This window comes from Bubalus bubalis, chromosome 2, assembly GCF_019923935.1.
Source record: "Bubalus bubalis isolate 160015118507 breed Murrah chromosome 2, NDDB_SH_1, whole genome shotgun sequence".
NCBI classification, from domain to species: Eukaryota; Metazoa; Chordata; class Mammalia; order Artiodactyla; family Bovidae; genus Bubalus; species Bubalus bubalis.
In genome coordinates, this window is record NC_059158.1 from 11,980,752 (window position 1) to 11,998,200 (window position 17,449).

The 17,449-nt window shown below is 44.4% G+C and overlaps 1 protein-coding gene across 12 annotated transcripts in view; it reads right to left on the reverse strand.

Moving 5' to 3' along the window:
• Nucleotides 1–17,410, reverse strand: part of ATXN1 (ataxin 1) — a 405,519-nt gene extending 388,109 nt beyond the window's left edge. For 5 of the 12 annotated variants that reach the window (XM_025295448.3, XM_006079286.4, XM_006079288.4 and 2 more), the window contains exons 1-2: nt 17,250–17,409; nt 8,682–8,854 (exon numbers count right to left, since the gene is read on the reverse strand). The gene's annotated coding sequence lies outside the window, so the exon portion shown is untranslated. Of the gene's footprint in view, nt 1–5,725; nt 5,839–8,681; nt 8,855–15,990; nt 16,158–17,249 lie in introns of those variants that run through there. The other 7 variants (XM_006079287.4, XM_025295434.3, XM_006079293.4 and 4 more) reach the window with 5 other exon arrangements.
• Nucleotides 17,411–17,449: the final 39 nt, after the last annotated feature.

Below are 17,449 nucleotides of genomic sequence, written 5' to 3' on the forward strand. Positions count from 1 at the left end.
CAGACTTAAGAAATGTGGCCTGGGACACACATCTAAGCAGCCAGAGCCAGAATTCAGATCTCAGTCTCCCTGTCTTCAAAGCCTTCACTTCTTACCATTCCACATCCTGCCTCTTCCCTTCCTTCCTCCCTCCCTGTGAAAACAAATAAGACAACAAAATAAAAAGACTCTTAAATGTCACCTCTTCTACTTGCACTGGCTGCCTAGAAAAACCATTCCATGAATCAGGAGACATCAGTACCAACTGCTTACAAATTAACCAATAAGACAAGGTAATGGTCTGTGCACACCGATTGGGAAAGTTGATGCAGAAGAAAAAAGAAATTACCTCCAGCCTCAACTCTGCACCTGCAGGTAAAAGCCAAACGGCACCCAAAAATTATTTCTACTTGCAAATTAAAAGCCAAATGTGACCCTTGACACTATTGCAGAGAAGAGATTCTTCACTCTCCTTGCAAAGAAATTATCCATAATTAGCAGAAAGATTCCTTCCAGCGATAACACAGCCACTCCAGAAAAGGATGTTGTTTGGGGTACGGTAGCAAGAAGAGGGAAAAGAAGCTGAGGAAGCAGTAAGGTATAAAACTAATAGAGATGGGGTGATGGATGATTTTAGGCACCCCTTCTGACTTACTTTATAAACAGTGACACAATAATAGCTGAAAATGTAAATTCTAATTAAATACAAAATGGAACAAAGTCAAACAACAGCAAATGATGTTTGACAGAGCAAAGGTCTGGTGGGGGGAGGAGGTATGGAACCAAGAGGAAGAATGACAATAAAGTCTATTCATGGAACTGTGCCTTGTGAGAGACAGAAGGGGCCTGAGTGCTTATTTCTTTCACCCACTTGCTTTACTGTAATTGGAGAAACTGAGGCCCAGCAAGGTGGGTGGCTGGTCCAATTCACCTTGCAGCAGGGCAGTTAAAAAGAAACTCTCGGTCTCCCCAAAACCGGTCTAACAGCTTTCCACCACACCCCACTCATGCCACAGAGTCCTGGAAAGCCACTCCATGTGAAATCTTTTGGGAGAAAAAAAAAAGCATTAAACATTCTATAACTATTAAATTCCTTTTCAAATAATTTTCAAATGCACAGGGGCACGCTGAAAAAGAAAAAAAAAAAAAGAAGCCTGGTTTTGATTTCTTTTGGAAAATTGCACAGTGCTCAACACTTAACCTCGTATTGAGTGAAATATTAACAGGCCATAGAATGGTTTCAGTGTTCCTTCAGTAAAGCTAAACAGAATTCGAAAAACATATCCCCCAGGCCTACAGTGGAGTTTCTGGAGCACACATTAAACTCTACGCTCCGCTCAACAAGCCCGTCACTGTTAAGTAACTCATCAGAAAATAAAGAGGGAATTACCAAAAGGGAATTGCCAAGCAATTAGTTCTCTGAAGCAGATGACATACAACTGTTGTAAGGGAGGAGCTTCCCCGTTAGTCATATGTCAGAGTCAGAGCTTCCTAATCTGTAAATAAAATGCATCACATATGATTACAGCTGGGCTGTAGGCTGGGGTTGCCAGCCTCATGCACAAAGAGTAAATCCCAAATCTTCTGTTCTGTGTGTCTACAAAGCAAGACTGGGCTCTGAAGACACTTTAAAAAAAAAGAAAATCCATGGTAATTTTCTTTCCTTTATGGAAGTATAATTGACCTACAACACTCCCTTAGATCCAAGGGCATGAGAGAGTGATTCGATATTTCTACATGTTACAAAATGATCACCACGTTGGTAATTTTCCTTCAGTGTAAGAAAGACAAGCTCTCTGTTTTCCCTGCACAGGCTAAGAGAGAAAAATGATCTTGCTTCTCTATCCTGTTGACATGAGTCAGTGAGGATTCATCTCTGGTCCAGTGGAGGTGAGACTGGGAGGGGCAGGGACAGGAGGGGACCCAGCACTCGCCTCCCAATGGATCCCTGACGTAGGTGCCACCTCCCTTCACTGCATGCTTTGTTCTTAAGAGTTGGATTCGGTGCCACCCCCCATCTATCAAACTGGAGACAAAAATAGTTCCAATCGGCCAAATCTGGCAAGCGGAGCGTGGACCCAGTGAAGCTCTTTTTGAGAGTCAAAAGTTCACCACCTCGCTGGGACTCTGGACGCCAAACATTTGGAGCCCAACTTAAGCCAATCCTCTGAAACACAGATAAGCATATGCCATGGTCATCATTTTCTTCCATTAATAATTATTGAAAGTGCGTAGGAATCTCAGGGAGGTAAGACAAAGACTGAAAGAATGGGAAACAGCTCGTAGGTGACCCTGGACAGACAGGCAAGCCTGGAAAAAGAGGGCTCACGGCCCGTGAACCTCCCCTGATCCTGACCTCCAAGAGCCTGCCACACCTCTGCCGTGGGTCTTTAAATGCTACTCCTGGGCATTACCCTGCCTTCTTACAGACGGGGCTGGGGGCTTGAGAGACAGTGCCTGGCAGCAATTAAGAATACAGGCTGAGGTCCCAGCATGACTCCACCGCTTGACAGCTGGGCAGTCTTGGGCAAGCGACTTAACCACTCTGTGCTTCAGTTTCCTCACTTGTGAAATGCAGATAATAGCAGTGCCTGCCCCGGAAGAACCGCAGTAAAGATTAAAAGAGTTAAAACACAGAAAGCGTGGACTATGGATCATCTTATTTCCTTTAGAGTCTAGCTGGCATAACACCCTTCACACCTTAGATGTTCATTAAATCTTTACAGACAGCACCGTCTGCACCCCTCTGGAGTTGCTGAGCCGTTTTCTCCAGTTATATCACTCCTATCTTAACCTTCTGGTCTTTTATAAAAGTTAGGTAAGTCACAGCCTCATTCTGGGCCATTTAGGGGAATACAGATGGCCCAATGAAATAACACAGGTTAAAAAATAAATAAATATTCCTCAAATATTCCTTAATTATATTAAGACTGAGTCCCCTGTAACAGCAATACAACCGGATAATTTCCAGCCTTCTCCTTCACTTTGAGCCATATAGTCTTAGGATCTTTCTCCCCAGAGCCAAGGCTCACTGATTCTATATTTTCTATAAAGTATAAATGAGAAGCCAAATTGTTGGCAAAGCTGTGGCTAGCAGCTGGAAATATATTTGTTGTTGTTGTTGTTTAGTCATAAGTCATGGATGACTCTTTGCAACCCCATGGACTGTAGCCCGCCAGGCTCCTCAGTCCATGGGATTTCCCTGGCAAGAATACTGGAGTGGGTTGCCATTTCCTCCTCCAGGAGATCTTCCTGACCCAAAGATCGAACTCAGGTCTGCATTGGCAGGCGGATTCTTTACCACTGACCCACCAGGGAAGCCCAGAAATACGTAATCTGGAACCAGATTACAAATTGCCAACATCCATTGGATCATCGAAAAAGCACGAGAGTTCCAGAAAAACATCTATTTCTGCTTTAATGACTACGCCAAAGCCTTTGACTGTGTGGATCATAACAAACTGTGGAAAATTCTTCAAGAGATAGGAATACCAGACCACCTTACCTGCCTCCTGAGAAATCTTTATGCAGGTCAAGAAGCAACAGTTAGAACTGGACATGGAACAGACTGGTTCCAAATTGGGAAAGGAGTATGTCAAGGCTGTATATTGTCACCCTGCTTATTTAACTTATATGCAGAGTACATCATGAGAAATGCTGGACTGGATAAAGCACAAGCTGGAATCAAGATTGCCAGGAGATAACCTCAGATATGCAGATGACACCGCCCTTATGGCAGAAAGTGAAGAAGAACTGAAGAGCCTCTTGATAAAAGTGAAAGAGGAGAGTGAATAAGTTGACTTAAAATTCAACATTCAGAAAACTAAGATCATGGCATCCAGTCCCATCACTTCATGGCAGATAGACGGGGAAACAATGGAAACAGTGACAGACTTTATTTTGGGGAGGTCCAAAATCACTGCAGATGGTGACTGCAGCCATGAAATTAAAAGATACTTGCTCCTTGGAAGAAAAGCTATGACCAACCTAGACAGCATATTAAAAAGCAGAGACATTACTTTGCCAACAAAGGTCCCTCTAGTCAAAGTTATGGTTTTTCCAGTAGTCACGTATGGATGTGAGAGTTGGACTCTAAAGAAAGCTGAGCACCAAAGAATTGATGCTTTTGAACTGTGGTGTTGGAGAAGACTCTTGAGAGTCCCTTGGACTGCAAGGAGATCCAACCAGTCAATCCAAAAGGAAATCAGTCCTGAATATTCATTGGAAGGACTGATGCTGAAGCTGAAGTTCCAATATTTTGGCCTCCTGATGTGAAGAACTGACCCACTGGAGAAGACCTTGATGCTGGGAAAGATTGAAGGCGGGAGGGGAAGGGGACAACAGAGGATGAGATGGTTGGATGGCATCACTGACTCGATGGACATGAGTTTGAGCAAGCTCCTGGAGTTGGTGATGGACAGGGAGGCCTGGCGTGTTGCAGTCCATAGGGTCCCAAAGAGTCAGACACAACTGAGCGACTGAACTGAACTGACTGATATATATATAAATGTGTATACATATGAATATTCACGCACATTGGAAAAGGAAATGGCAACCCACTCCAGGATTCTTGCCTGGGGAATCCCATGGACAGAGGAGCCTGGGGGGCTCCTGTTCATGGGGCCACAAAGAGTTGGACACGACTGAGTGACTAAGCGCATACACACACATATACACACTAACACACACACATCACATTCAAGAGTCCACATGGAAGCTATCAAACACACCCATATTACTGTGATTTATCAAAGTATAGTAAATGAATTACCACAAATGAACAATTGCTCCCGAACAAGTAGGTGGCACAATGTGATTTACGCATATCATATGAGATGAATAAATCCACGGTGGAAAAGATCAAAGGCAAAGCTGGAATTGTTGTTAACATGTACAGGGCTTCACTGAAAATCTTCTTAATAAAACTGTTTAGAGGAAAATAGAGGGATCATTTGTTTAAATGAAAAGAGATACTGCATATGCTGAATTTTAAAAGCAGCATTCATTTTCATACACACACATTAGATCTGACTAAAATTAGCCCCAGTTTCTACTTTATTTTTTTTAAATCTTAAAGAATAAAGGTTTCAACAAAATTTCATTGAGCTGAAACTCAGCCCTGAGTTTCCAAGGTACCTGAGCATCTAGGGAAGACACCCCCCCTTGCCGCACTCCATTATCCACTTGGGCATCATCCCAATTTTTCCACCCACTCTCCCTTCGCCTCAGGTCTTAAACAGGAAACATACAAAGGCTGTGTGACACCAGCGTTCCATTTCTGCTGCCTCCACTGCCTCTTACCTTCCCTCACATATTCCACTCTGGCTGACTTCATTGCTGAAAGAATACTCATTCCCGCCTGCCTGGTAAACTTCCTACCAGGCACAAGAAACCAAAGCCCAGACTCAAAGATCACTTTTAGGCCAGTGGCTCCTCCAAATTTATTTCCAGATTGGACCTCCCAGCAATCTTCTTCCCACACTCTCTAGTGTCTGCTGGACTCCAGCAACTCAGATGTCCACCAGCACCTGGGCATTCGCCAAAACGGCCTGATCGATTACATACCATGCTACTTGCCTGTAAGGGCCCAGCCACCAAAACAGTCATCCTTCCGCCCTCTCATCTCTTCCCAAAGAAATGTTAACTAGCCTCCAGAGTTCAACTCAAATGGTGCTTCCTCCTCCAAGTTTTCCCCATCATCCTACTCAGCACCATTCTTCTGAATTTCCTCTGTGTTAGAACCTACCGCAGTAAGCACAACCACCCCCTCCTGCTCTGTATTAGTAATTTTGGAGCATGTCTTCTTTCCCCTACTTGACCACGAAGAATATAACCTCCTTCTGGTAGCTCTTATTCACTCTGTGCAGTAGTAAAAAAAAAAAAAGTACACGTTGAATAAATGAATGAATCATTTCTTTATATAGACAGTGCCTGTGAACGAGGTAAGTCATAACTTGCTATAGCTATATCATATTGATATGGCTTCCTTGGTGGCTCAGTGGTAAAGAATCCTCCTGCCAATGCAGGAGATGCAGGTTCAATCCCTGGGTTGGGAAGATCCCCCGGAGAAGGAAATGGCAACCCACTTCAATATTCTTGCCTGGGAAATACCATGGACTGAGGAGCCTGGTGGGCTACAGTCTATGTGGGTCACGAGAATTCGGGCACAACTTAGCAGGTAAACAACAGCAACATTGATAAAATAGCTAGAACCTAAAATAACTGTAATCTAGGTTTTTTTTTTTTTTTTTAAATAAACCTAATGACTATAACAAAGTACAACATGAATGATACTGTTTCCCTGCTCACGTTTAGCCATCAATTGTGAGGACTGTAATGAGGCCATTATTTATGCATCATGTTTAGCTAATACTTATAAGCTTCCTTTAAATGTGATCCTAGGACATGTCAGCTGCTTAAAACTCAAGGTGACTCTGTACTACTTTGTCAGTAATACAATACGAACATTCCTACAACCCTTCATGCACTGTACCAGGTACTACAAAAACCTGGATCTCTTCTCAATAAGCTTCACGTACTGACTGAGAGACAGGACTGTTTGCTGCCTGATTTTTTCATAATAAAATTCTTGAGACATTCCTGTTTTAACACATGACTCTCTTTAAACACCGCAGGTTAAAAAAAAATTGCATATGTATTAACCACATGTGCAATTAAGCTACTTCCCCAAAAATATCAATGTGAGAACTTTCTGCCTAAAATGGATAATACCCCTAAGAGAGAAACTAGCAATAAGACACTGCACCCCTTTCAATGGAGTTGATACTTATAGACCTCATGAGGCTTCCCTCTGCACATAATTCCGGAGTTATTCTATTTCCTTTTAAAAGACACCTCCCTAACCCAAAGCCCATAAAATATAAAGTACCCAATTCCATATTTCACAAGGACAGAACGTGTGTGATAACTTCCCCCCTCCCCTGCCTTGCACCCCAGTAGGACTTTACTGATCCCCCTTCCTGAGTCACCATACTTCAATCATTCAGGTGTATGTGTGTGTGTGTGTGCGTTTTCACTCAGACCACAAATAACTTCACTTACGCCTGCAACTCAGCAGTTCATCCTACAGTAGCAAAACAACACACAGGGATCCTGTGTCAGGAATCGAGGCAGACTAATACAAAATCCAGAAAAATAAATAAAAGGCCTTTTGGCTCTCAGGGCTGCAAATGTCCACAGTGTTGGTCCAAAGACCAAGGTACAGGGATATTTACTTACTCCTCGTCACTTATGGTTAAGGAGCAACCATCACCAAACAAGAACGTTACAATCACCCTGTCAAGACAAGTCACATGCTCACAGTGATAGCTTATGTTGATGGATCATAAACCATATACCAGGTTACTATTCTGCCCAGTGTACAAATATTACATCATTCCAACCTCACAGCAGCCCTAGCGAAAGTTCTCATATGATCTCCATCTTACACATGAAGAAACTGAGGCCCAGGAATGTCACAGTGGCACTTCTATATCTTACATTCAGACAGGCTGGTTCCAGAGCCCCGCATCCTTATTTTAAATACCACGGAATTTATATAGAACTTAAAAAACTGGACCTTAGAAGCAGGGTGTCAGGGACGAGGGGCAAGCTCTTTATTTAAAGAAATCTAGTGAATCAGTTTCAAAATGAACATTCTGATAAAGCAAGGATTCGCCTCTTAAACATGAGCTGAAAATCCAAATTTCTGTATGTAAGGTTGGATAAAAGTGGTCGGTGCATCTTATCAGGGAAAGAAACAGAACATGACTTGGGAAGAGCTGCCTTGAGACCACCAGATCCAGCCCACGACACAGCAGTGGAACATCAGTGTGACTCCAAGAGAACTTTCCGGTTCATTTGGATTCAGTGGGTCTAGGGTGGAGTCCCGGTTCTATTTTTTTCTTTTTTCTTTTTTTTAACCTCTCCTGGCGATTCTGGTGTCCCGCCAGGCTCGAGAACCTCTGAACTGGTCTATTTCCACAGCTTGGAGCAGGACTACTCCCAAGGCAAACAGAAAGAGGGGATCGATTTCACAATCTCCTCTGGTTGCGAATACCAGTGTTCCCAAGCCCTTATTGCCCCAACTTCGAACTAACTTCCCCTGCTCTCCTGATTCTAGGCAGGCAGTCTTCCCTTCAACAGAGAACCATGAGTCATCAACCCTGCATCCACCCTGTGTCTGCATGACTCTCCAGGTCAGAAAAATTTACTGTACATGAAGAAAGCAGGAAGTTGTCAAATCCAAAACAGACACAAAGAAATTCAAGATCCAGCCAACATGGGTTGCTACGGAACCAACAAGCTATCTCCCTGCACCACGGTCACACAACGACCACAACCTAAAACACAGAGACAGTGACTTAAGGTAACCGTTTGGTAGCAAAACCTGCTCATCGGCTCCGAGTACAGGTGACAATTAAAACGATCAGGCTCAACCCCAGCACACAATAATGAACCATCGGCAAGGCAGAGGCAGCCTATGTTATCAACCAAATATATCAAAAAGGAGGATACCTGAATCCAAGTTTAAAAAAAAAAAAAAACACCTCTCTGCGATTTCTCAATTTCCCACACAGTACAGTTTGCAAAGACAATTATCTTCAACAGTCTGTAAAGTGCTAAAGTATGACTAGTAAGCGATTTTCCCAGGCCAGACTTTATCCTCAGATAGAAACCAGAGAGCATCGCAAAACTCTTACCTGATGGGTGTCGGACTCCCCCAAAGCAGCCGTGGAGGAAGAGACTGCTGTCCAAAGACGACAGACAAATCTGCAGCCTGAATGGAACACCTCGGTGATTTGCAGCCAGATCCTCCTGCAGTGGTCCAGCGGGTGCAGAAGAGGAAATCCAAAATGAGAAACAGCACGAACAGCTTTAAAAAATAATAATAATTCCACCTGAAGACACCATGCAGGGAAATCTAAACTTCAAGAACGTCAAATTTTGCATCGTTTTATGAGAATTACACAGGCACCAGCCAGCTTAAAAGGCAGGTCTGGTTTGATTCAACAGGGCTCAGAGGGAGGCCAACACACAAAAAGGTCATCCCTTCAATCAAATTAAAAGCTTGGTCTCTCCATTTGAGCCAGCTACTGTCAATCTTTTCTCTAAGATTCTAACGAATCACCTCATAAACACATGCTGGTCATCACGGGACTATCAGGTGGAAATGGGGATGGACTGAATAGTAATTGAAACAAAGTCTAATTTTCATGAGGCATATCTTACTATCAACATGCAACTTTAGGCACAATCATGACACAGAGCACAGTTGTTAGCATACCAGTCTAATGGGATAGAAAAAAAGAATCAAATGCAGAAAAAAAATTTAAGTATGAGAAGGCAATGGCACCCCACTCCAGTACTCTTGCCTGGAAAATCCCATGGACGGAGGAGCATGGTAGGCTGCAGTCCATGGGGTAGCGAAGAGTTGGACACGACTGAGCGACTTCCCTTTCACTTTTCACTTTCATGCATTGGAGAAGGAAATGGCAACCCACTCCAGTGTTCTTGCCTGGAGAATCCCAGGGACGGGGGAGCCTGGTGGGCTGCCGTCTATAGGGTCGCACAGAGTCGGACACGACTGAAGTGACTTAGCAGTATACTCACTCGAGTTTCCTCTGAACTTTAAAGGATTTAATTACTGAATGTACATCTACTTGATTTTCATTCTGCCATAACATCTTGAGCATGTTTAAGGAAAGATTACCCACTGTAGGATGAATGAGTGAATGCGTGAATGGATGAATGAAACAGAATGAATCAATCTTCCATATACCTTTCCATCAGGGAGCTTGGCGCTCGTAGTAGTTTTTGTGAGGTAAACACCTATGCATAGAAACGGAAGAAGTTGAGGACTCGATCTGCTAACATACTTTCCTATCTATTCAAAGCATATTTTTAAATACTGGTAGTTCCCAACTGTCCACATTAAATAGAATCAGGAGCACAGTTATTATAAACTAATCCCCAAACTCATCATTGCTGATTTTTTTTTTCAGCCTTTCATTACTGGAGCTGATCTGCATATTTGCTTAGGCTGGTTTTAAATTTAGTTTGGGTTTCCTAAGCCCACGCCAGGTAACAGTAGGAAGGAGAAGGCCCAGGATTATATTGGGTGTCAGAAAGAAACTATTCTGGAGCTATGAATATGATCTCCAATGTGAATAATCTGTAAACAGGTAAGTGAGCCAATTAGCCTTGGGTACATGGCAACACATCTCATGATTATTTTCATCCATACACACTCACTATTTTTAAGAGCACAGCCCAGCTGGAAAGGAAAATAATGTCGATTGCTTTCCAACACTTTGCAAAGTAATGAATAGTAGCCAAAGTATTCTTACTTCTAGCTAATCCATTCACCAACTATTTATTTAAGCATCTTTTGCATGCCATAGACTGATATGCAGAGGGAAGTTTTCTAGGCCTTGGTTTCCCCATCTGTAAACAGTTAAGCCTGTTGCTGTTGTTTCAGTCATGTCCAACTCTTTATGACCCTATGGACTGTAGCCCACCAGTTTCCTCTGTCCATTGGATTCTCCAGTAAAGAATACTGGAGTGGGTTGCCACACCCTCCTCCAGGGGATCTTCCGAACAGATCGAACCCAAGTCTCTTGTCTCTTGGGTTTCCTGCATTGGCAGGCAGGTTCTTTACCACTAGCGCCACCTGGGAAATCCCAAACAGTTATGTGTAGAGAAAGTAGGAAGCCTTTCTAGACTATCACATCTCTGAAGTCCTTGAAAGACAAGCCCTCCAGTAAAAAGCTTGTTGAGTTACAAACATTAATAGTGGCCAAGTTAAATAAAAGCTCACAATATTCTATTTATTCTTACACAGTACTTGGTTTAAGGGCCAGGGGGTGATCTTGATTTTATCTAGTAACATCTCAAATGAAGCCTCAAAATCCTTGATCATCATTTTCAAACAATGTGCAGGTCCCATGGATTTGCAGAGTGCTTGCTTTATGAGCTAACAGTTGAGAGTGTTGGCTTGTGTATCGACGTGTGTGCACACTATCCTATTTACCTATCACCTGGCAGATAAGATTTTATAGAGTCCAAATTACAGTCTCCTCCTATTCTGCTGAAGTGCAGAGAACAGTCAAACATGATGCAAATGCTGTAAAATATTAATTTACTCTCGCGTCGGTATGCCTGCTTATTTCAAAAGTATCTGTGTTGCTACACCAGTTAGAGTAACTAAAGAGTTAACATAACTTGCTGGGTTCTATCAGAGGGAAGAAGCCAAAAATAAAAGCAAGGCAGAATGGATTCATTGCAAAAATATACAGACAACATACAATAAAATAGCCTATAGACTGTTTAAGACAATATACCTACTAAAAATGGAATTTTTAATATTTAAAAAGCACAGCAGAGCAACATAACACAATACTATAAATAGTGGGAGATAGAAAGGTGGCCTAAGTAATACTGATGTGACAGTCAGTAAAGAGGAGATACTATATAAATAATGTAGGAACAGAAGAAAACATAAATACTTCAGGGAGAGTAGGCCAAAGTCAAGGGTGCAATGAAATAAAATATGCCATACACAGTGATAGAAAAAATATCTAGCATTTGAATTCTAGAATTCTAGCATTTGTATGCTAGAAGCATAAGCATTTACAGGTTAGCAGCTATAACAGTGATGACTAAAAACTTCTGATAAATAACTCAAAGGTATCCGTTAAAGAGCACCTAAGCAGAAAAAAGAGAACTTCCTCTTAGCCTGAACCCAAATGCCATCACCAGGGGAGCCTCTGCCCCCTGAAGCCTCAAACTGTGATTACACTACAATGAGTTTTCTGAAAAGTAGTGTTCAGGTTTAGTATACAATTTTCGCTTGCATTATTGCTATCACCAGTGCTTTTTCATCACTTCATAAACGGGATGCATTAAAAGTTATATTTTTAAAAAATCAATGAAACAGTTCTGCTCCCATCAAGTATGTCAAAGAGGATATAATGCTTGTTGCTTTTTTGTCTTTAATAGTTCTAAACATGTTTTAGTACATTTGAGGTGGTAATAGGTAGTATATGTATTTATAGTACATTAGCCTGAAAAGTTGAGATTTATAAGGATTATAAAAATACTACTACACTGATAAAGACAAAGATACATAAATTATGAAACAGGAAAGAGATTTCTGAAAACTGTTTCCACCATTAAAGATTATTTACCTAAGCCTTTTTATTACTCCTGGAATTTTAAGCATTTACATATTTTTAAAACCTTGATCCAATTACAACTCTTTCAGCCAACATTTGAAAATATTCTCTTAAAACTAGCACAGAGTATACACTTATCACCTCTTAAAGAAATTTTGAATGTGTATTTTATTAAACTGAATTAAATGAAATTAAAATTTGAACAGCGTAATTGAGGACTACAAAATTCTTTCTTTAAAAAAGGGCAGTCCTGTGTGGAATGCCTTAGAACAGAAATTATTATCTCTTTTGGAATTTCTATGATTTCTTATTTTCGATCTTTTCACAAAATAAGGAGAGCCTGCTTCTGATAAGCTGGGAAGTATAAGCAGAACTAAATCTGCTCTTTGAAGCAGTTAAGCTGCACATATCAAAAGATATAAAGCAATGGAAATCAAATCATCTGTCTCCCCATAAAAATAATATTCTGTCTTGCTGCACTATGTCATCTCACATATGCACGTATTTAAGCTTTTCAGAATCGAAACTATGTGTTACTTGCAGACAACTATAGTTTAAAGAATTAACATTCACTCCTACCTTCGCTAAATTTCAGGCTTTTAGTAAACACATGTTTATTGACTAACTTCTCATAGGAAACAAAATGAGCCGGTGTTACCATGCGTTAGTCATCAAAAACTGTCATTCAAGGTAAGTGCAAACAGAAAATCCACTTGACATTTCAGAATGGAAAAAAAATAAAGGCACATTATACAAAAGGAATGTGAATCAAACTCTGTAATGACAACAAAACAAGAAGTCACAGAAGCATGTTTATTAATATTTTAATAAGCTCTTAAGGCTGGCCTTTCCTGGGACCCCCAGACAACTAAGTTAGACCTATTGAAACGTAAGGCCAGCTATATGTACAGTCTGATGGCTGAAGAGTTATTCTTGAATCTATTTGCAAGAGCAAAAGACAATTTAGAGGCCAGGAAGCCTAGTTATAATATTTCTGATTAAATATCACTTCTGTTTATCAAACCCTCTTAAAATGAAATCCGGAAGGGAAGGGGAAGATACCCATTTTCACAGTTCCCAATCAAGTACATTTTTCATACTTATTTTAACACAAATTTATTTGTGCACTCAAAAATACACGTTCACATTTGGCTGCCAGTAAAGTGTTTTTCTGTACATAGTAAAATGTAATTCAGGACCTCCAAGGTGTTGTGTAAAACTTAAACTTCTGTGCTTCATTTTATATCCTTGCCTCTCCCATCTATTTACCTCCTAGAAATAATGGCTTGCTTTAAACACAGCAACACTTGATCTGAGCAGGTCGCAATCATGTTACCAACTGCAGAGACTCACTAAAGGGTAGAAACTCATAAGCCCTCTGTGAGGAACACTGAATAGCTCTCTCAATCCAGGCCCCAGAAGTTTAAAAAAAAAAAAAAAAGGATTTACCAGTTTAGCTATGGGGTTGTAAAACTGTAAACTGACTAGCAGGGTCACACAGACATCCAGACATTATTATTCTCATTTGTTTTTTCTTTCAAATATCAGAGTTATTAAAATACTCCCTCTTACTTGGATTGCCTTAACAACACAGAGCTTCAGCAACCAAAGCTACTTTCCTTTTTTTCCCCAACAGTATTATTTTTCTTTGCATAGCAGGCTTATTAAGGTGGCCACCTAATGCAAAGAGCAGAATGTTGTTAGCTGTTATTAAATGCTCATTAAATTTTATTCCCAAATAGAGTACAAATTACCGTGCAAAAGCACCAAACATTATCAGTCTACCAGCTAAAGGCCTGTATCATCTCTTACCTGAGACAAAAACCTTTTAACTTACTACCTCCAAGGTAAGGATCCTGGCCAAGAAATCCAAGTTAAGAATGAATACATTCAGAATGACTGCCTACTGCCAGTAGCATTTTTTGTGTGTCATTAGGATGGCCATAAAGTTTTTAAATATGACAACGGGGATATCCTTCTCAAATAAATTACTTCCGCTGAATAAATCCTTTAGAAAACCCCGCTATTGGCAGCTTGGGTTCTAAAGGATGAGTTCTTTTGCACTTGAAAGGGTTAAGTGCCTGCAAGGCCAAAGGCACCAGACAAACTGCAAGAGAAAGGTTGCTTTCCTCAGCTCTGAAAGGTTTCTAGCAAGTATCAAATACTTGTTGATGTGTTCACAAGCAGGATTGTCAGGCTCCTTTCACGGTCTGGGGAGATGTATTTACATACTGCACCCAGTAAGCACAGCTTGTTGGTCTCCTTTATAAAAGTTGAGTAGCTAGAAGCCTCATTCAGCGTCTCCCATCCGAAGTGACAAAAAGAAGATGCGGCTGAAATAGTAAAGAGTCTCTCATCTGGTTGGGGCAGCACAAATACTGTGCATCGAACACTTGGGAGTAGTCCAGGCACAGATAAACCCACCTGAATGGACGGGAGAACACTGTCTGTTGCCATGGCAGCCTGATCTAATTACATGAGTGATCAGGGATGGAGTAAGTGCACCGAAAACCTACACCCGCTGACAGGTATCTACGAGATGAGAAAGGCAGGCAGGCGGAAGGTTCAGGGAAGCCCTTCGACCTCTGCTTTCTGTAGAAGGTGGCACTCAAGCCCATTTATCTGTGGAGCTGCTAAAATATTGACTGATGCAGGCACAGTTAGAGGGCAATCAGAGGAGATTAAATGCCATAGCATTAGCCCTTAGAGTGCAATCCCTTTCCAAGAGTTCATGTGCAGGGTTTTCTCATCCTTCTCTCTGGTGGTTTCTTCAGGCAGACGCTCCATTCCAAAAAAAGCTCAAGTGTCAAACTACCCTCATCCACCAAATAAACCACAAGGTGGGCTTAAGACGAGGGCTTCCAGGAACTGTAGGGTTCCTCAGAAACCCAAATGAGATGGCTTAGCTAACACGGTCGAAAAAGTAACTAGCTGTGCCTAAAAATAACCCATCAAGTACCCGCTGCTGCGAGCGATATGTAACGATGATGTTTAAATATTAAGAACAGCCTGCATTATAAAACACAAATGTCATTGAGATGTGACAACGAGATTGCCAAAGGAGAACTTATTTGCATACACACATTCCCGTGCAAGCGCCAGGATATGCAAGGAGCATGCCACTCTAAGCCGTTAGTTTTTATTCTGTGGGTGTAATAGGGTCTTCTAATTTTGCTAATTGTATCCTGTGGCTCTCACAGGGAAGCTAAGAATCTCTTCGGGGACAGAACCAGTTCGGAGGAGTCCCTACTGCACAGCATACGGTAAACAAAATAAAAATAGCTTGCCATTCTCCTTAGCCACATCGCGCATTATATAACCAGCTTCCGACTGGCTTTCTGTGTGTGTGCCCTTACTACTCTTCAGCAATTTCCCAATCTCTCGAAGTATTTATATTACCCTCTTATCTGTAGGATTATATACCAAGAAAGCAAAACAAAACAGAGCAGCCACGGGATTGAACTGAACCCCACTAGTCCTTAGAAACTGATTTTTTGTTGTTGTTGTTTGTTTTCTGGCAGGATCTCCACCACCACCCTACTTCCACCCCCCACTAAGGTTCTTGCTCAATCTCCCTAGAAAACCTGAATTGTTCCATCGCTTCCAGTCAGCCCCCTACGTGGTCTGAAATAAAATGAAAGCACCAGCCGCGGAGTTTAGGAAGGCGGTCTGAGGGCGGGGGTGGCCGAGGAGGGGTCAGGGTACTGCGGAGTCAGCCAAGCGGCCACGGCGGGGCCCCCTCCCCACCGCGATGGCCCGGCCGCCCCCTCCCCCGCGGGCGCGCACACACACACACGCACTCACACACTCACGCCGCGCTCCGCCGCCGCCTCACCTCTCGCTCCGCCCGGCCAGCCCCCTGCCCTGCCCCCTGCGGGACCGGCCTGCGCGCAGCGCTGGAACCACGTAGGAGGCGGCGGCGGCCGCGGGAGTGGCGGAGTCTCCGGCCCGGCCCAGAGTGAGCGAGCAGCGGGGCTCCGGGCGCATCCCAGCGCCCGCAGCGCCTCCTCCGCCGCCGCCGCCTCCCCCCTCCCCTCCTCCCGGCTTCATTCACCCTCTCAGCAGCCGCGCAGCCGCTCACTCCCGGCGCCGGCAGGGCAGCGCCTGCCGCGGCTTCCCGGCTCCGGCCGCGGGCGCTGGCGGGGGCGCCGGCCCGGGCTGGGGCGCTCGCGGGCTCCCGGCTCCGGGCGGCGGCGGCGGCTGCACATGATCAGGAAGCGGCCGTACCAACAGGGCGGCGGCGGCGGCGGCAGCCGCCCGAGCCGCCACCGCTTACTCCGACCTCGCTCCCGGCACCGCGCGCCCGTTCCCCCCGCGCCCACCTCCCTCGGTGCCCCCCGCGATCCCACCGACCGGCGGCGCGCGCAAAGTCCCGACCCGGCCGCGGGCGCAGACCCTCCCGGTCCGCAGTCGCGCGCCGGCCCAAGCGGGCCTCCGCGGGGAGACCCCCGCCCCGGGGGGCTCCGGGGCCAAGCGGCCCCCGCGGTAAAGCCAGCCCTCTTCCAGATCCGCTCGCTCTCGCCGCCCTCTGCGAAGAGAGGAGTGAGGAGGGGACGGCGGGAGGAGGGGGCAGCGCGACCCCCGGCCGCCGCCTCCCCCCTACGCCACCTCCTGGGAAGAGGACACGGCTCTCCCCACTGGCGATCGGACCGGCAGCCGCCGTAGTGGGGAGCCGTCGCGGATCTTCCCGCCCGCCCGCGCCCCCCGCCCGGGCGCGCCCCCTCGCCCGGCGGGCGCCCACCGGCCCCTGCACACCACCCTCCTGCCGGTCGTCTCAGCGCCCACAGCTGGGGAAGTCGGCCTGGGAGGCTGGAGCCGGGGAAGGGTGTATGTACACACACACACACACACACACACACACACACACACACACACACACACACACAACACAACACGACGCGTCGATTTCCTTCGCTCCTCTTCCAGCTGTTTTCCGTGCCGCCGAATGGGGTTTGGGGTTTGTTTGCTGGTTGTTGCTTTTGCCCGTCTCGGGAGAGCGGGGTAGGGGGGGATCTTGATCTAAATCAGGGGAGAAGAAGATGGGGGGAGGGGGGAGAGAAAGAATCAGAGGAGAAAAAAAAAATAGCCACTTACTGTAAAGTGTAAATGGATCTGGGGTTGCGTGGGGAAGGGGGGGCAGAGGGAGAGAAACAGTGTCTTGCGGCTGCTGTAGCTCTGGCTGCTGCTCCACGGGGCTTGTTTTGGATCCCCCTGCAGTGAAACAGGTCCTGTACGGCTCCGCCACTGTAGTAGAAATGATGTCTGCGGTATACTCTGCTCTCTCCTCCTCCTCC